The sequence below is a fragment of the Mus caroli genome, unplaced genomic scaffold, assembly GCF_978045245.1.
Source record: "Mus caroli unplaced genomic scaffold, Mus_caroli_1 scaffold_21, whole genome shotgun sequence".
Classification (NCBI taxonomy): Eukaryota; Metazoa; Chordata; class Mammalia; order Rodentia; family Muridae; genus Mus; species Mus caroli.
Window position 1 is genome coordinate 6,453,598 of NW_028227276.1, and position 21,390 is coordinate 6,474,987.

The window sequence follows — 21,390 nt, forward strand, 5'->3', positions numbered from 1 at the left end:
TACATAAACACAGCCTCACAAATACCTCTAAAAATTTAAAGATGGGATGGGCCACTGAAAGGGCTCAAAAATTAACAGCATTATCTCCTCTTCCAGAGAACCTGGGATAAACTACCAGCAACTATATGGTGGCCCATCTCCAGTTCCAGGGGATCAGACAGACAGAAAGGCATTCAGAGATAAGGATGGCAGGCCTGCCTGGTCTTTCTTTCTTACTTATCCTTTTGAAAAAATGTTTACTTATTTATTTATTTATTTATTTATTTATTTATTTATTTATTTATTTATTTATTAGATATAAGTACACTGTAGCTTTCTTCAGACACTCCAGAAGAGGGTGTCAGATTCTGGAGAATTTAAATCACTCTTATGGTCTGCATATGATGTATATAAACACAGCCTCACATATACTTCTAAAAATATAAAGATGGGTGGGGCCGCTGAAAGCGCTCAACAATTAACAGCATTTTCTCCTCTTCCAGAGAACCTGGGATCAACTACCAGCAACTATATGGTGGCCCATCTCCAGTTCCAGGGGATCAGACAGAGAGACAGACACAGACAGAGATAAGGATGGCAGGCCTGCCTGTTGAGGCCCGCCCGCGGTCCACAACACGAACGGTTCACTGAGAATGGCAGTTCCCTGCAAAGAGAGGAAACTAGATGGGGCGGAAGAAAAGAATGAAGCCAGGACAACAAGTTCTGATTGAGGCTCAATTTAATATTTCCAGACACTCAGTTTATAAAGGAAGGGGGAGGGAACCCAATTTCCCGCCCAGTAACTCAGGGTCCAGTAGCAGGACGAACACGTGTGTGACTCCAGGCAGCAGAGGCAGGTTCCAGCAGTGGGCGTGGCAGGACGAATGAGCCGGTAGCTCCACCCTTGAGCAGGCAGGTTCCAGGCTGGGGGGAAGGGAGGCCATATTTCCCCCCATTAGATAACAAAACAAAAATAAAAAAAAGGGGGTGGCCTGTGGCAGAAAAATTATCTATGTTCAATAGTTCTGCCTGAGTTCCTAGGGCTAAAGTAAAAACTGTATCTGGCTGAGACTGTCTTAAAAGCACTGACTGAATAGCAGCACTGGGCTGTAGGCTCTGACTTTATAATGCTAATTAGTGCTGAATAGGTAGCTACCTGTTTACATTTTAAGTAGGGCGTTGGAACCCTGGCTGAGTTTAACTAAACAATTTTAGAATAACACTGAGCTGAAAATTATCCACAATTTTGGGTGAAAGGCAGGGGGACAGGGAGAAGGGGTTAAGACTGGCTGGCTCCTAGTACAAGGCCAATTGGCTTTTTTATTTTTTGGGTGGGAGGCAGTGAAGGGCCTGCTCTTACAACAGCAAGGTCTCCAATCTCTCTCCCCCCTATTAATTAAGTTTAAATAGGCAATGCTTAACAGAGGTGATCAAATGATTTTTTTCATCCATAGATGAGTGGGCCTTAAACCTTGACTTGGGTGGACATTGACCTGATTCCTCCCGTGGGCGTTATAACAACCCACATCTGTGGCTCTTGGTATCTTTTGGGGACGGGAGGCAGAGCCTTAAGTATTTTTGGTTTTTAGCTGGAGTCAGATACCAACCTCTTTCAAATCAGGTGTGTCGCACAGGGAACTCAGAAACGGTCAAACTGGACCTTCCCTCCGCAGTAATCTCCTGCGCCAAGCGGTACCCATACCGTATTCATATGATTATGAATCAGTAGCGCAATTCTGAGTTATTGCGAGGTCTCTATATGAGACTTGTCAACCTCAGATTTAGCAAGGCCTAGACAAGAACTATGTCAGTATTAACACCATTAATTTTGGTTAAAATAGGAGCTGAAAGTCTTTCCTCTTCATCCCTGTTATTTCCAGTAGCCTGAGGAACTAAGGACACCTTGCAGTAACAGCAAGGGTGAAAAGCCAGAGGCCAGCTAAGGGACTAAGCCTATTTCTATTAAAATAAGAACTAATCTTTGTAAATATATATGAAATTTTTACTTCCCTAGCTCTCCTGTTAAATCTAAATCCTATTTTAGACTGAAAAGCCACATGCTGGGATGTCCTTGGAAGGGAGATTAGCAATACCACCTGTTTGCTCGTAGGGGCGGGGCGGAGAACCGGAGAATGTAGATTGACCTGCTTGAGAGAAGGAAGAATTCTAAACAATGAGAGTGTAGCAATGTAAATTTTCTGTTTGGAGAAGTCAAGGTACTTTATTTAGATGCAAATTGTAAAGCTAAAGTTAATCTCCGGCCTCTTGTAGGGGAATTGGCTCAGAGGAAACAGTGTTTTTTGAGAGCTTCCACTCCCAGCACAAGAGGAATTTTAGTCTTTAGAATGATACTTACGAGAAGAGACAGAATCTGTGTTTACCTGACGAATTAATCTCTCTGGTAGCCACTGTGCTTTATCTTCATCTCGTGAAAAAACACAAACCGAGCCTCTTCCCCAGATTAGAACTGGATCTGGACCCTTCCATTTATTAGTCAGGGCGTCCTTCCATTTTACCAATGCATAAGAATTAGAAGTAACTGGGTGCCAGTGGCGTTCCGCTGCAGACTGACCTTTAATGTCAGTTTGCAAAAAGTTTAGGACAAATAAGGTAAAGGCAAGGTGAGCCTTTGGTGACCTTGGGGGAAACGCTCTGAATTAACTTTGTTAGGTAATTTAGAATATAGGAATCTCTAATAATTGGACTGAATATTAGACCAGTCTAAGATTGAGTTAGAATGGCTGGTCACACTGAAGAAGAGTGAAAAATCATTATGACTCTATTAAATGACTAATTTTACTAAGTCTGAATATACAGTCTCTGATGTACTATTGTTATAAAGTTAAAAGGCTAGAAGCTAGTCTAAACTGGAAAAATGACAAGCAAGGATGGATCTAAAACATGAATTTAATCTTTTAGTCCTTTTAATCAGGACACTGAGTTAACTTACCTGTCAGCTCAGCACACGAATTACCAATATGCTTTTGTAGAGTTCTGTGGAGAGAACCTGTTTTTTCCTTTTCTTAATAAGGTAGCTGTTTTAGGATCAATCTATAAGCCAATAAGTAGACCCTTTTAAGATACTAAAAAGCATTTATTAAATTTGACATTTTAATCTCAAATTTTGAAAATAAAGGTATGTTTTAAATAGTGTGCATGGAAATGCACTAAATAGTATATATGGGGATACAATTTCTCTCTTTTGTCTTTTAAGAGGTTAAAGTTTAAAATTTTACAATATCTAACCTTTTGAATTAATAACTTTTTGGACAAAACATTTTAAATATTTGGCTGTAAAGGGGCAGTGACTAATTGCACTTTCAATTATTTTTCTTAAGGAACGGTTGTAACTAGAAGGCTAGAAAAGTTATTAAGAGTCACACGTGCATAATTTATTTATTTATTAACTAAAAATATGTATAAGCAATTGTAAATTTGAGAATTAATAGTATCTGAGGGATGAACAATTTTAAGTAATTATGAGCTCAGAGATGCAGCATTGACTATCAATATATAAATTAAGGTTTGATTGTTCAGCATTTTAAAACACTATCTACAGCACACAACCAGATTATTTGTGCTGGAATAGGGGCAACTGTGTGTCTTAAGACTCCGCTCCACAGCAGCTAGTTGGGCCCACGTGGCCAACGATCGGCTGGGAGGATGAGAAAAATGACTTTACAATAATGTGTTTTTTTTGGCCAAAGAATTGTCTTGGGCACAACTAATTTTTAATTACCAATTAACAACAATTATAAAAGCTTTCTTTATTTTTTGTAAAACCTTTTGTAGTAAACTAAAACACTAAATAATAAAAGGATACTGTCTCTGAATCTTTTGGGTGAGAGCAAGGATTTAAGGTAAACTTCCCTTGAGAAGCATTAGTTAATAAAATACTTTTCACTTAGGAAACAATATATACTGAAAGATTAAAACTTTTGGCTTCTTGTAAAGAAGCAGAAACAATAAACATTTTTCTTACATAATGTAAAGCTATATTAGCCATACGTAGAGGCAAAATTTTCTAGTGATTACCAGTTTACTAGAAGCAAAAATCTTTGAATTTAAGCATTATTTTAAACATCTGAATAGATCTGTAACACTGTTAAAAAGAAATTTTCTTGAACACAGGGAAAAACTTTTTTAGGCATTGTTTGCAAAACAAAAGAAAAGGCCACAAGCCGCTCTGGGACTGCCCAGAGCCCTGTATTGACTCAAAGGTAAAATACTTTTTAATCTGAGCATCAATCTTAAATTTGCAATCAAACTGCAAGCTGCAGTCAATGGAACAATGGCAGTTTTAACCATAATTTTTAAGTTTTTGTGCAAGGTTAGGATAATACCTATAACTTTGGGAAAGCAAAACCTATGTTTAAAACAATTTATCACTGTTAAAATCAATATTAGAAGCATTACTATCATATTACGAAGTTTGGATATCAATTAATACCTATGAATACCTATTAAAGCAAGCTTTAACGCTTTAATAAAGAGGCATTGCTTTATATCTTATCTTAAATTTTACTATTTAGGATAGGAACCACATTAATCATTATCTAAACTAGAAATATCTTAAGAGACTCAGCCTCTGAAGCTTAATCTCAAACTTTAACTCGCTTCAGGGCCTCACCAACTTTCTCCCAGGTTCCACAATCTATCGTTTCTTCTTCTTTGAACCATGGACAACAGCTATCTATCTTATCTAAAAGATTTCTGACTTTGAACCCTTCCTTCTTCCACCTAAGCAGCTTTCTAAAAAGCTGCGGCACACCGCCTGTCTCCGTATCTAGTTCTGATTTACGAACTGCTGACCCAAAGCAGAACCAGTGTTGGGTCAGCACTGTTTCAAACTTGATTCGTATCCTACCGCATCCTCAGCAACACTTTACAAAACTGAAATTTTTTAGGCTAGCGCTAGCATGTGTACCTGTCCGTTGCTCCGATGCTCCTCCAATACGAAGATTCTTTCCTTTCTTGTGGAGCTCCACACAGCAGTCGTTTCTCTTAACATCCCTCTGCCATTCTTCAGGTCCCAGTTCTGGCGCCAACTGTTGCGGCCCGCCCGCGGTCCACAACACGAACGGTTCACTGAGAATGGCACTTCCCTGCAAAGAGAGGAAACTAGACGGGGCGGAAGAAAAGAATGAAGCCAGGACAACAAGTTCTGATCGAGGCTCAATTTAATATTTCCAGACACTCAGTTTATAAAGGAAGGGGGAGGGAACCCAATTTCCCGCCAAGTGACTCAGGGTCCAGTAGCAGGACGAACCCGTGTGTGACTCCAGGCAGCAGAGGCAGGTTCCAGCAGTGGGCGTGGCAGGACGAATGAGTCGGTAGCTCCACCCTTGAGCAGGCAGGTTCCAGGCTGGGGGGAAGGGAGGCTACACCTGCCTGTTCTTTCTTTCTTTCTTATCCTTTTAAAACATGTTTATTGATTTATGTATTTATTTATTTCTTTATTTATTTATTTATTTATTTATTTATTTATTAGATATAAGTACACTGTAGCTGTCTTCAGACACGCCAGAAGAGGATGTCAGATTCTGGAGAATCTAAATCCCTCTTATGGTCTGCATATGATGAACATAAACACAGCCTCACATATACTTCTAAAAATGTAAAGGTGGCTGAGGCCACTGAAAGGGCTCAACAATTAACAGCATTGTCTCCTCTTCCAGGGAACCTGGGATCAACTATCAGCAACTATATGGTGGCCCATCTCCAGTTCCCGGGTATCAGACAGACAGACAGACAGACAGGGATAAGGATCGCAGGCCTGCCTGGTCTTTCTTTTTTTCTTATCCTTTTAAAAAATGTTTATTTATTTATTAATTTATTTATTTATGTATTTATTAGATATAAGTACACTGTAGCTGTCTTCAGACACTCCAGTAGAGGGTGTCAGATTCTGAAGAATCTAAAACCATCTTATGGTCTGCATATGATGTACATAAACACAGCCTCAGATATACTTCCAAAAATTTAATGAAGGGTGGGGCCACTGAAAGGGCTCAACAATTAACAGCATTATGTCCTCTTCCAGAGAACCTGGGATCAACTACCAGTAACTATATGGTGGCTCATCTCCAGTTCCCAGGGATCAGACAGACAGACAGACAGACAAACAGAGATATGGATGGCAGGCCTGCCTGGTCTTTCTTTTTTTCTTATCCTTTTTAAAAATGTTTATTTATTTATTTATTTATTTATTTATTTATTTATGTATTTATTAGATATAAGTACACTGTAGCTGTCTGCAGACACTCCAGAAGAGGGTGTCAGATACTGGAGAATCTAAATCCCTCTTATGGTCTGAATATGATGTACATAAACACAGCCTCACATACAATTCTAAAAATTTAAAGATGGGTGGGACCATTGAAAGGGCTCAACAATTAACATCATTGTCTCCTCTTCCAGAGAACCTGGGATCAACTTCCAGCAACTATATGGTGGCCCATCTGTATTTCCAGGGTATCAGACAGACATACAGACAGACAGAGATAAGGATGGCTGGCCTGCCAGGTCTTTCTTTCTTACTTATCCTGTTTAAAAAATGTTTGTTTATTTATTTATTTATTTATTTATTTATTTATTTATTTATTTATTTATTTATGTATTTATTAGACATAAGTACACTGTAGCTGTCTTCAGACAGTCCAGAAAAGGGTGTCAGATTCTGGAGAATCTAAATCCCTCTTATGGTCTGCATATGATGTACATAAACACAGCCTCACATATACTTCTAAACATTTAAATATGGGTGGGGCCACTGAAAGGGCTCAACAATTAACAGCATTGTCTCCTCTTCCAGAGAACCTGGGAAAAACTAACAGCAAATATATGGTGTCCCATATCCAGGTCCAGAGGTTCAGACAGACAGACAGACAGACAGAGATAAGGATTGCAGGCCTGCCTGATTTTTCTTTCTTTCTTACTTATCCTTTATAAAAAAATGTTTATTTATTTTTTAATTTATTTATTTATGTATTTATTAGATATAAGTAGACTGTAGCTGTCTTCAGACACTCCAGTAGACGGTGTCAGATTCTGAAAAATCTAAAACCATCTTCTGGTCTGCATATGATGTACATAAACACAGCCTCAGATATACTTCTAAAAATTTAATGAAGGGTGGGGCCACTAAAAGGGCTCAACAATTAACAGCATTATCTCCTCTTCCACAGAACCTGGGATCAACTACCAGCAACTATATGGTGGCTCATCTCCAGTTCCCAGGGATCAGACAGACAGACAGACACACAGACAGAGATATGGATGGCAGGCCTGCCTGGTCTTTCTTTCCTTCTTATCCTTTTTAAAAATTGTTTATTTATTTATTTATTTATTTATTTATTAGATATAAGTACACTGTAGCTGTTTTTAGATACTCCAGAAGATGGTGTCAGTTTCTGTAGAATCTAAATCCCTCTTATAATCTGCATATGATGTACATAAACACAGCCTAACATACAGTTCTAAATATTTAAAGATGGGTGGGGCCATTGAAAGGGCACAACAATGAACAGCATTGTCTCCTCTTCCAGAGAACCTCGGCTCAACTACCAGCAACTATATGGTGGCCCATCTCCAGTTCCAGGGGATCAGACAGACAGACAGACAGACAGACAGAGATAAGGATGGCAGGCCTGCCTGGTCTTTCTTTCTTTCTTATCCTTTTGAAAAAATGTTTACTTATTTATTTATTTATTTATGTATTTATTAGATATAAGTACACTGTAGCTGTCTTCAGACACTCCAGAAGAGGGTGTCAGATTCTGGAGAATCTAAATCCCTCTTATGGCCTGCATATGATGTACATAAACACAGACTCACGTATACTTCTAAAAATTTAAAGATGTGTGGGGCCACTGAGAGGGCTCAACAATTAACAGCATTGTCTCATCTTCCAGAGAACCTGGGATCAACTACCAGCAACTATATGGTGGCCCATCTCCAGTTCCAGTGGATCAGAAAGACAGACAGAAAGACAGACAGAGATAAGGATGGCAGGCCTGCCTGGTCTTTCTTTATTTCTTATTCTTTATAAAAAATGTTTATTTATTTATTTATTTATTTATTTATTTATTTATTTATTTATGTATTTATTAGATATAAGTACACTGTGTCTGTCTTCAGACACTCCAGAAGAGGGTGTCAGATTCTGGAGAATCTAAATCCCTCTTATGGTCTGCATATGATATACATAAACACAGCCTCACATATACTTCAAAAATTTAAAGATGCATGGGGTCACTGTAAGGGCTCAACAATTAACAGCATTATCTCCTCTTGCAGACAACCTGGGATCAACTACCAGCAACTATATGGTGGCTCATCTCCAGTTCTAGGGGATCAGACAGAAAGACAGACAGACAGACAGAGATAAGGATGGCAGGCCTGCCTGGTTTTTTTTCTTTCTTATCCTTTTTAAAAATGTTTATTTATTTCTTTATGTATTTATTAAATATAAGTACACTGTAGTGGTCTTCAGACACTCCAGAAGAGGGTGTCAGATTCTGGAGAATCTAAATCCCTCTTATGGTCTGCATATGATGTACATAAACACAGACTCACATTTACTTCCAAAAATTTAAAGATGTGTGGGGCCACTGAAAGGGCTCAACAATTAACAGCATTGTCTCCTCTTCTAGAGAATCTGGGATCAACTACCAGCAACTATATGGTGGCCCTTCTCCAGTTCCAGGGTATCAGACAGACAGACAGACAGACAGACAGAGATAAGGATGGCAGGCCTGCCTGGTCTTTCTTTCTTTCTTATCCTTTTTAAATAATGTTTATTTATATATTTATTTATTTATGTATTTATTTATTTATTTATTAGATATAAGTACACTGTAGCTATCTTTAGACACTCCAGAAGAGGGTGTCAGATTCTGGAGAATCTAAATCCCTCTAACGATCTGCATATGATGTATATAAACACAGCCTCACATTTTCTTCTAAAAATTTAAAGATGGGTGTGGCTTGGAATAAGATGAGTAACCCTGAAAAAGTCAAAAAATGAAAAGTCACACTGTAGGACTTGGAATATGGTGAGAAACCCTGAAAAAGTCGAAAAATGAGAAAATCATGCAGTAGTACCTGGAATATGGTGAGAAACACTGAAAAAGTCTTAAAATGAGAATATCACACTCTAGGACTTGGAATATGGTAAGAAACCTTGAAAATGTCGAAAAATGAGAAAATCATGCAGTAGGACCCAGAATATGGTGAGAAACCCTGAAAAAAAGTCAAAAAATAAGAAAATCACGCAGTAGGACCTGGAAGCTGGTGAGAAACGCTGAAAAAGTCGAAAAATGAGAAAATCAATCTGTAGGATCTGGAATATGTTGAGAAACCCTGAAAAATTCGAAAAAAGCAAAAATCACACTCTAGGACTTGGAATATGTTGAGAAACCCTGAAAAAGTCAAAAAATGAGAAAAATCACACTGTAGTACATGGAATATGGTGAGAAACTCTGAAAAGGTCGAAAAATGAGAAAATCACGCAGTAGGACCTGGGATTTGGTGAGAAACACTGAAAAAGTCTTAAAATAGAAAATCACACTGTAGTACTTGGAATATGGTGAAAAATACTGAAAAAGTCTTAAAATGAGAAAATCACACCGTAGGACCTGGAATATTGTGAGAAACCCTGAAAAAGTCAAAAAATGAGAAAAATCACACTGTAGTACATGGAATATGGTGAGAAACTCTGAAAAAGTCGCAAATTATAAAATGACAGTGTAGGACCTGGAATATGTTGAGAAAACCTGAAATATTCAAAAATGAGAAAATGACAATGTAGAACCTGGAATACCGTAAGAAACCCTGAAAAAGTTAAAAAATGAGAAAATCACACTCTTGGACTGGAATATGGTGAGAAACCCTGAAACATCGAAAAATGAGAAAATCATGTAGTAGGACCCAGAATATGGTGAGAAATCCTGAAAAAAGTCGAAAAATGAGAAAATCACGCAGTAGGACCTGGAAGCTGGTGAGAAACCCTGAAAAAGTCGAAAAATGAGAAAATCAAACTGTAGGACCTGGAATATGTTGAGAAACCCTGAAAAATTCTAAAAAAGGCAAAAATCACACTCTAGGACTTGGAATATGATGAGAAACCGTGAAAAAGTCAAAAAATAAAAAAATCACACTGTAGTACCTGGAATATTTTGAGAAACACTAAAAAAGTTTAAAATGAGAAAATCACCCAGTAGGACCTGGAAAGTGGTGAGAAACCTTGAAAGAGTTGAAAAATAAGAAAATCAAACTTGTAGTACATGCAATATGGTGACAAACCCTGAAAAAGTCGAAAAATGAGAATATCACACTCTAGGACTTGGAATATGATGAGAAACCCTGAAAAAGTCAAAAAATGAGAAAATCACACTTTAGGACTTGGAATATGGTGAGAAACCCTGAAAAAGTCGAAAAATGAGAAAATAATGCACTAGGACCCAGAATATGATGAGAAACACAGAAAAAGTCTTAAAATGAGAAAATCACACTGTAGGACCTGGAATATGGTAAGAAACTCTGAAAATGTCGAAAAATGAGAAAATGACACTGTAGGAGCTGGAATATGGTGAGAAGTCATGAAAGTCAAAAAAAAAAAAAAAAAGAAATACACACTTGTAGGACTTGCAATATGGTGAGAGACCCTGAAAAAGTCTTAAAATGAGAAAATCACACTGTAGGACTTGGGATATGGTGAGAAACCCTGAAAAAGTCGAAAAATTAGAAAATCAAACTGTAGGAACTGGAATATGCTGAGAATCCCTGAAAAATTCGAAAAATGCGAAAATCACACTCTAGGACTTGGAATATGATGAGAAACCCTGAAAAATTCAAAAAATGAGAAAATCACACTGTAGTACCTGGTATATGGTGAGAAACACTAAAAGAGTATTAAAATGAGAAAATCACACAGTAGGACCTGGAATATGGTGAGAAACCCTGAAAAAGTCCAAAAATAAGAAAATAAAACTTGTAGTACATGCAATATGGTGAGAAACACTGAAAAAGTCGAAAAATGAGAATATCACACTCTAGGACTTGGAATATGGTGAGAAACTCTGAAAAAGTCAAAAAATGAGAAAATCACCCTGTAGGACTTGGAATATGGTGAGAAACCCTGAAAAAGTCAACAAATGAGAAAAATCACACTGTAGTACATGGAATATGGTGAGAAACTCTGAAAAAGTCGCAAATAAGAAAATGACAGTGTAGGACCTGGAATATGTTGAGAAAACCTGAAATATTAAAAAATGATAAAATGACAATGTAGAACCTGGAATAAGGTAAGAAACCCCGAAAAATTTAAAAAAAGAAAAAAACACACTGTAGGACCTGGAATATGGTGAGAAACACTGAAAAAGTCAAAAAATAAGAATATCACACTCTAGGACTTGGAATATGGTGAGAAACCTGAAAAAGTCAAAACATGAGAAATTCATGCAGTAGGACCCAGAATATGGTGAGAAACCCTGAAAGAAGTCGGAAAATGAGAAAATCATGCAGTAGGACCTGGAAGCTAGTGAGAAACCCTGAAAAAGAGGAAAAATGAGAATAACAAACTGTAGGACCTGGAATATGTTGAGAAACCCTGAAAAATTCGAAAAAAAGCAAAAATCACACTCTAGGACTTGGAATGTGATGAGAAACCCTGAAAAAGTCAAAAAATGAGAAAATCACACTGCAGTACCTGGAATATGGTGAGAAACCCTGAAAAAGTCTAAAAATGAGAAAATCAAACAGTAAGACCTGGAATATGGTGAGAAACCCTGAAAGATCAAAAATAAGAAAATCAAACTTGTAGTACCTGCAATATGGTGAGAAACCCTTCAAAAGGCAAAAAATGAGAAAATCACAATATAGGACTTGGAATAAGATGAGAAACCGTGAAAAAGACCAAAAAATGACAAAAACACACTGTAGGAGCTGGAATATGGTGAGAAACCCTGAAAAAGTCCAAAAATAAGAAATTCACACTTGTAGGACCTGCAATATGGCGAGAAACCCTGAAAAAGTCGAAAAATGAGATAATCACACTGTAGGACTTGGAATAAGATGAAACACCCTGAAAAAGTCAAAAAATGAGAAAATTTCACTGTAGGACTTGGAATAAGATGAGAAACCCTGAAAAAGTTGAAAAATGAGAAAATCACAATGTAGAAGATGGAATATGGTGAGCAATCCTGAAAAAGTCTTAAAATGAGAAAATCACACTCTAGGACCTGGAATATGGTGAGAAACTGAAAATGTCGAAAAATAAGAAATTCACACTTGTAGGACCTGCAATATGGTGAGAAACCCTGAAAAAGTCAAAAAATGAGAAAATCACCCTGTAGGACTTGGAATAAAATGAGAAACCGTGAAAAAGACAAAAAATGACAAAAGTACACGGTAGGAGATGGAATATGGAGAGAAACCGTTAAAAATTAGAAAAATAAGATATACACACTTGTAGGACAGGCAATATGGTGAGAGACCCTGAAATAGTCTTAAAATGAGAAAAATCACACTGTAGTACCTGGAATATGGTGAGAAACCCTGAAAAAGTCCAAAAATAAGAAATTCACACGTGTAGGACCTGCAATATGGTGAGAAACCCTGAAAAAGTCGAAAAATGAGAAAATCACACTGTAGGACTTGGAATAAGATGAGACACCCTGAAAAAGTCAAAAAATGAGAAAATTTCACTGTAGGACTTGGAATAAGATGAGAAACCCTGAAAAAGTTGAAAAATGAAAAAATCACAATGTAGAAGATGGAATATGGTGAGCAATCCTGAAAAAGTCAAAAAATGAGAAAATCACACTGTGGAACCTGGAATATGGTGAGAAACTCTGAAAAAGGTGAAAAATTCGAAAAATCACACTCTAGGACTTGGAATATGATGAGAAACCGTGAAAAAGTCAAAAAATAAAAAAATCACACTGTAGTACCTGGAATATTTTGAGAAACACTAAAAAAGTTTAAAATGAGAAAATCACCCAGTAGGACCTGGAAAGTGGTGAGAAACCTTGAAAGAGTTGAAAAATAAGAAAATCAAACTTGTAGTACATGCAATATGGTGACAAACCCTGAAAAAGTCGAAAAATGAGAATATCACACTCTAGGACTTGGAATATGATGAGAAACCCTGAAAAAGTCAAAAAATGAGAAAATCACACTTTAGGACTTGGAATATGGTGAGAAACCCTGAAAAAGTCGAAAAATGAGAAAATAATGCACTAGGACCCAGAATATGATGAGAAACACAGAAAAAGTCTTAAAATGAGAAAATCACACTGTAGGACCTGGAATATGGTAAGAAACTCTGAAAATGTCGAAAAATGAGAAAATGACACTGTAGGAGCTGGAATATGGTGAGAAGTCATGAAAGTCAAAAAAAAAAAAAAAAGAAATACACACTTGTAGGACTTGCAATATGGTGAGAGACCCTGAAAAAGTCTTAAAATGAGAAAATCACACTGTAGGACTTGGGATATGGTGAGAAACCCTGAAAAAGTCGAAAAATTAGAAAATCAAACTGTAGGAACTGGAATATGCTGAGAATCCCTGAAAAATTCGAAAAATGCGAAAATCACACTCTAGGACTTGGAATATGATGAGAAACCCTGAAAAATTCAAAAAATGAGAAAATCACACTGTAGTACCTGGTATATGGTGAGAAACACTAAAAGAGTATTAAAATGAGAAAATCACACAGTAGGACCTGGAATATGGTGAGAAACCCTGAAAAAGTCCAAAAATAAGAAAATAAAACTTGTAGTACATGCAATATGGTGAGAAACACTGAAAAAGTCGAAAAATGAGAATATCACACTCTAGGACTTGGAATATGGTGAGAAACTCTGAAAAAGTCAAAAAATGAGAAAATCACCCTGTAGGACTTGGAATATGGTGAGAAACCCTGAAAAAGTCAACAAATGAGAAAAATCACACTGTAGTACATGGAATATGGTGAGAAACTCTGAAAAAGTCGCAAATAAGAAAATGACAGTGTAGGACCTGGAATATGTTGAGAAAACCTGAAATATTAAAAAATGATAAAATGACAATGTAGAACCTGGAATAAGGTAAGAAACCCCGAAAAATTTAAAAAAAGAAAAAAACACACTGTAGGACCTGGAATATGGTGAGAAACACTGAAAAAGTCAAAAAATAAGAATATCACACTCTAGGACTTGGAATATGGTGAGAAACCTGAAAAAGTCAAAACATGAGAAATTCATGCAGTAGGACCCAGAATATGGTGAGAAACCCTGAAAGAAGTCGGAAAATGAGAAAATCACGCAGTAGGACCTGGAAGCTAGTGAGAAACCCTGAAAAAGAGGAAAAATGAGAATAACAAACTGTAGGACCTGGAATATGTTGAGAAACCCTGAAAAATTCGAAAAAAAGCAAAAATCACACTCTAGGACTTGGAATGTGATGAGAAACCCTGAAAAAGTCAAAAAATGAGAAAATCACACTGCAGTACCTGGAATATGGTGAGAAACCCTGAAAAAGTCTAAAAATGAGAAAATCAAACAGTAAGACCTGGAATATGGTGAGAAACCCTGAAAGATCAAAAATAAGAAAATCAAACTTGTAGTACCTGCAATATGGTGAGAAACCCTTCAAAAGGCAAAAAATGAGAAAATCACAATATAGGACTTGGAATAAGATGAGAAACCGTGAAAAAGACCAAAAAATGACAAAAACACACTGTAGGAGCTGGAATATGGTGAGAAACCCTGAAAAAGTCCAAAAATAAGAAATTCACACTTGTAGGACCTGCAATATGGCGAGAAACCCTGAAAAAGTCGAAAAATGAGATAATCACACTGTAGGACTTGGAATAAGATGAAACACCCTGAAAAAGTCAAAAAATGAGAAAATTTCACTGTAGGACTTGGAATAAGATGAGAAACCCTGAAAAAGTTGAAAAATGAGAAAATCACAATGTAGAAGATGGAATATGGTGAGCAATCCTGAAAAAGTCTTAAAATGAGAAAATCACACTCTAGGACCTGGAATATGGTGAGAAACTGAAAATGTCGAAAAATAAGAAATTCACACTTGTAGGACCTGCAATATGGTGAGAAACCCTGAAAAAGTCAAAAAATGAGAAAATCACCCTGTAGGACTTGGAATAAAATGAGAAACCGTGAAAAAGACAAAAAATGACAAAAGTACACGGTAGGAGATGGAATATGGAGAGAAACCGTTAAAAATTAGAAAAATAAGATATACACACTTGTAGGACAGGCAATATGGTGAGAGACCCTGAAATAGTCTTAAAATGAGAAAAATCACACTGTAGTACCTGGAATATGGTGAGAAACCCTGAAAAAGTCCAAAAATAAGAAATTCACACGTGTAGGACCTGCAATATGGTGAGAAACCCTGAAAAAGTCGAAAAATGAGAAAATCACACTGTAGGACTTGGAATAAGATGAGACACCCTGAAAAAGTCAAAAAATGAGAAAATTTCACTGTAGGACTTGGAATAAGATGAGAAACCCTGAAAAAGTTGAAAAATGAAAAAATCACAATGTAGAAGATGGAATATGGTGAGCAATCCTGAAAAAGTCAAAAAATGAGAAAATCACACTGTGGAACCTGGAATATGGTGAGAAACTCTGAAAAAGGTGAAAAATTCGAAAAATCACACTCTAGGACTTGGAATATGATGAGAAACCCTGAAAAAGTCAAAAATGAGAAAATCAGTCTGTAGTAGCTGGAATATGGTGAGAAACATTGAAAAAGTCTCAAAATGAGAAAATCACACAGTTAAACCTGCAATATTGTGAGAAACACTGAAACAGTCGAAAAATAAGAAAATCAAACTTATAGTACCTGCAATATGGTGAGAAACCCTGAAAAATTCCAAAAATGAGAAAATCACACTGTAGGATTTAGAATATGATGAGAAACCGTGAAAAAGTCAAAAAATGAGAAAAATACACTGTAGAAGATGGAATATGGTGAGTAAACCCTGAAAAAGTCGAAAAATAAGGAAATCACACTTGTAGAACCTCCAATATGGTGAGAAACCCTGAAAAAGTCAAAAAATGAGAAAATCACACTGTAGGACCTGGAATATGTTGAGAAACCCTGAAAAAGTCTTAAAATGAGAAAATCACACTGTAGGACTTGGAATAAGATGAGAAACCCTAAAAAAGTCGAAAAATGAGAAAAATACACTGAAGGAGTTGGAATATGTTGAGAAACCCTGAAAAATCTTAAAATGAGAAAATCACACTGTAGGACCTGGAATATGGTGAGAAACTCTGAAAAAGTCGAAAAAAGAGACAATCACACTCTAGAACTTGGAATATGATGAGAAACCCTGAAAAAGTCAAAAAATGAGAAAATCACACTGTAGTACCTGGAATATGGTGAGAAACCCTGAAAAAGTCTAAAAATGAGAAAATCAAACAGTAAGACCTGGAATATGGTGAGAAACCCTGAAAGATCAAAAATAAGAAAATCAAACTTGTAGTACCTGCAATATGGTGAGAAACACTGGAAAAGGCAAAAATGAGAAAATCAGAATATAGGACTTGGAATAAGATGAGAAACCGTGAAAAAGACAAAAAAAGACAAAAACACACTGTAGGAGCTGGAATATGGTGAGAAACCCTGAAAAAGTGCAAAAATAAGAAATTCACACATGTAGGACCTGCAATATGGTGAGAAACCCTGAAAAAGTCGAAAAATGAGAAAATCATGCACTAGGACCCAGAATATGATGAGAAACACAGAAAAAGTCTTAAAATGAGAAAATCACACTGTAAGACCTGGAATATGGTAAGAAACCCTGAAAATGTCGAAAAATGAGAAAATGACACTGTAGGAGCTGGAATATGGTGAGAAGTCCTGAAAAAGTCAAAAAAAAAAAAAAAAAAGAAATACACACTTGTAGGACTTGCAATATGGTGAGAGACCCTGAAAAAGTCTTAAAATGAGAAAATCACACTGTAGGACTTGGGATATGGTGAGAAACCCTGAAAAAGTTAAAAATTAGAAAATCAAACTGTAGGAACTGGAATATGCTGAGAATCCCTGAAAAATTCGAAAAATGCGAAAATCACACTCTAGGACTTGGAATATGATGAGAAACCCTGAAAAATTCAAAAAATGAGAATATCACACTGTAGTACCTGGTATATGATGAGAAACACTAAAAAAGTATTAAAATGAGAAAATCACACAGTCAGACCTGGAATATGGTGAGAAGCCCTGAAACAGTCCAAAAATAAGAAAATAAAACTTGCAGTACATGCAATATAGTGAGAAACACTGAAAAATTCGAAAAATGAGAATATCACACTCTAGGACTTGGAATATGATGAGAAATCCAGAAAAAGTCAAAAAATGAGAAAATCACACTGTAGGACTTGGAATATGGTGAGAAACCCTGAAAAAGTCGAAAAATGAGAAAATCACACTGTAGTACCTGGAATATGGTGAGAAACACTGAAAAAGTCTAAAAATAAGATAAACTTGTAGTACCTGAAATATGGTGAGAAACCCTGAAAAAGTCGAAAAATGAGAAAATCACACTGTAGGACTTCGAATATGATGAGAAACTGTGAAAAAGTAAAAAAATGAGAAAAATACACTGTAGGAGCTGGAATATGAAGAGAAACCCTGAAAAGGTTAAAAAATTACAAAATCACAATTGTAGGACCTCCAATATGGTGAGAAACCATGAAAAAGTCGAAAAATGAGAAAAACACACTGTAGGACCTGGAATATGGTGAGAAACACTGAAAAATTCAAAAAATGAGAAAATCACACAGTAGGACCTGAAATATGGTGAGAAACCGTGAAACAGTCGAAATATAAGAAAATCAAACTTGAAGTACCTGCAATATGGAGAGAAACCCTGAAAAAGTCGATAAATGAAAAAATCACACTATAGGATTTGGAATATGATGAGAAACCATGAAAAAGTCAAAATGAGAAAAATATACTGTAGGAGTTGGAATGTGGTGAGAAAACCTGAAAAAGTCGAAGAATAAGAAAATCACACAAGTAGGACCTCCAATATGGTGAGAAACCCTGAAAAAGTCAAAAAAATGAGAAAATTACAGAGTAGGACATGGAATATGGTAAGAAACCCTTTAAAAGTTGGAAAAAGAGAAAATCACACTGTAGGATTTGGAATTTGATGAGAAAACCTGAAAAAGTAAAAAAATGAGAAAATCACACTGTAGTACCTGGAATATTGTGAGAAAACACTGAAAAAGTCTAAAAATGAGAAAATCACACAGTAGGACTTGGAATATGGTGAGAAACCCTGAAACAGTCGAAAAATAAGAAAATCAAACTTGTAGTACCTGCAATATGGTGAGAAAACCTGAAAAAGTCGACAAATGAGAAAATCATACGGTAGGACCTGCAATAGGGTGAGAAATTCTGAAAAAGTCAAAAAATGAGAAAATCACACTGTAGGACTTGGAATATGATGAGAAAACCTGAAAAAATCTAAAAATGAGAAAATCACACTGTAGGAGCTGGAATATGGTGAGAAACCCTGAAAAGTCAAAAAAAAGAGAAAAATCACACTGTAGGACCTGGAATATGGTGAGAAAACATGAAAAAGTCAAAAAAGAAGAAAATCACACTCTAGGACTTGGAATAGGATGAGAAAACCTGAAAAAGTCCAAAAATGAGAAAATCACACTGTAGGACTTGGAATATGGTGAGAAACTCTGAAAAAGTAAAAAAATGAGAAAATCACCCTCTAGGACTTGGAATATGGTGAGAAACCCTGAAGAAGTCAAAAAATGAGAAAAATCACACTGTAGTACATGGAATATGATGAGAAACTCTGAAAAAGTCGCAAATTAGAAAATGACAGTGTAGGACCTGGAATATGTTGAGAAAACCTGAAATATTCCAAAAATGAGAAAATGACAATGTAGAACCTGGAATAAGGTAAGAAACCCCGAAAAATTTAAAAAAAGAGAAAATCACACTGTAGGACCTGGAATATGGTGAGAAACACTGAAAAAGTCAAAAAATGAGAATATCACACTCTAGGACTTGGAATATGGTGAGAAACCCTGAAAAATTCAAAAAATGAGAAAATCACACAGTAGGACCTGAAATATGGTGAGAAAAAGTGAAACAGTCGAAATATAAGAAAATCAAACTTGAAGTACCTGCAATATGGAGAGAAACCCTGAAAAAGTCGATAAATGAAAAAATCACACTATAGGATTTGGAATATGATGAGAAACCATGAAAAAGTCAAAATGAGAAAAATATACTGTAGGAGTTGGAATGTGGTGAGAAAACCTGAAAAAGTCGAATAAGAAAATCACACAAGTAGGACCTCCAATATGGTGAGAAACCCTGAAAAAGTCAAAAAATGAGAAAATTACAGAGTAGGACATGGAATATGGTAAGAAACCCTTTAAAAGTTGGAAAAAGAGAAAATCACACTGTAGGATTTGGAATTTGATGAGAAAACCTGAAAAAGTAAAAAAATGAGAAAATCACACTGTAGTACCTGGAATATTGTGAGAAAACACTGAAAAAGTCTAAAATGAGAAAATCACACAGTAGGACTTGGAATATGGTGAGAAACCCTGAAACAGTCGAAAAATAAGAAAATCAAACTTGTAGTACCTGCAATATGGTGAGAAAACCTGAAAAAGTCGAAAAATGAGAAAATCATACTGTAGGACCTGCAATAGGGTGAGAAATTCTGAAAAGGTCAAAAAATGAGAAAATCACACTGTAGGACTTGGAATATGATGAGAAAACCTGAAAAAATCTAAAATGAGAAAATCACACTGTAGGAGCTGGAATATGGTGAGAAACCCTGAAAAGTCAAAAAAAGAGAAAAATCACACTGTAGGACCTAAAATATGGTGAGAAAACATGAAAAAGTCAAAAAATGAGAATATCACACTCTAGGACTTGGAATATGGTGAGAAACCCTGAAAAAGTCAAAACATGAGAAATTCATGCAGTAGGACCCAGAATATGGTGAGAAACCCTGAAAGAAGTCGGAAAATGAGAAAATCACGCAGTAGGACCTGGAATATGGTGAGAAACTCTGAAAAAGTAGAAAACATGAGAAAATTACGCAGTAGTACCTGGAATATGGTGAGAAACCCTGAAAAAGTCGAAAAATGAGAAAATCACACAGTAGTACCTGGAATATGGTGAGAAATACTGAAAAAGTCTTAAAATGAGAAAATCACACTGTAGGACCTGGAATATGGTGAGAAACTCTGAAAATGTCATAAAATAAGAAATTTACACTTGTAGGACCTGCAATATGGTGAGAAACCCTGAAAAAGTCAAAAAATGAGAAAATCACACTGTAGGACTTGGAATAAAATGAGAAACCATGAAAAAGACAAAAAATGACAAAAGTACACGGTAGGAGATGGAATATGGAGAGAAAACGTTAAAAAGTAGAAAAATAAGATATACACACTTTTAGGACATGCAATATGGTGAGAGACCCTGAAAAAGTCTTAAAATGAGAAAATCACACTGTAGTACCTGGAATATGGTGAGAAACCCTGAAAAAGTCCAAAAATAAGAAATTCACACGTGTAGGACCTGCAATATGGTGAGAAACCCTGAAAAAGTCGAAAAATGAGAAAATCACACTGTAGGACTTGGAATAAGATGAGACACCCTGAAAAAGTCAAAAAATGAGAAAATTTCACTGTAGGACTTGGAATAAGATGAGAAACCCTGAAAAAGTTGAAAAATGAGAAAATCACAATGTAGAAGATGGAATATGGTGAGCAATCCTGAAAAAGTCAAAAAATGAGAAAATCACACTGTGGAACCTGGAATATGGTGAGAAACTCTGAAAAAGGCGAAAAATTGGAAAAATCACACTCTAGGACTTGGAATATGATGAGAAACCCTGAAAAAGTCAAAAATGAGAAAATCAGACTGTAGTAGCTGGAATATGGTGAGAAACATTGAAAAAGTCTCAAAATGAGAAAATCACACAGTTGGACCTGCAATATGGTGAGAAACACTGAAACAGTCGAAAAATAAGAAAATGAAACTTGTAGTACCTGCAATATGGTGAGAAACCCTGAAAAATTCCAAAAATGAGAAAATCACACTGTAGGATTTAGAATATGATGAGAAACCGTGAAAAAGTCAAAAAATGAGAAAAATACACTGTAGAAGCTGGAATATGGTGAGTAAACCCTGAAAAAGTCGAAAAATAAGAAAATCACACTTGTAGAACCTCCAATATGGTGAGAAACCGTGAAAAAGTCAAAAAATGAGAAAATCACACTGTAGGAGCTGGAATATGGTGAGAAACCCTGAAAAGTCAAAAAAAGAGAAAAATCACACTGTAGGACCTGGAATATGGTGAGAAAACATGAAAAAGTCAAAAAAATTAGAAAATCACAC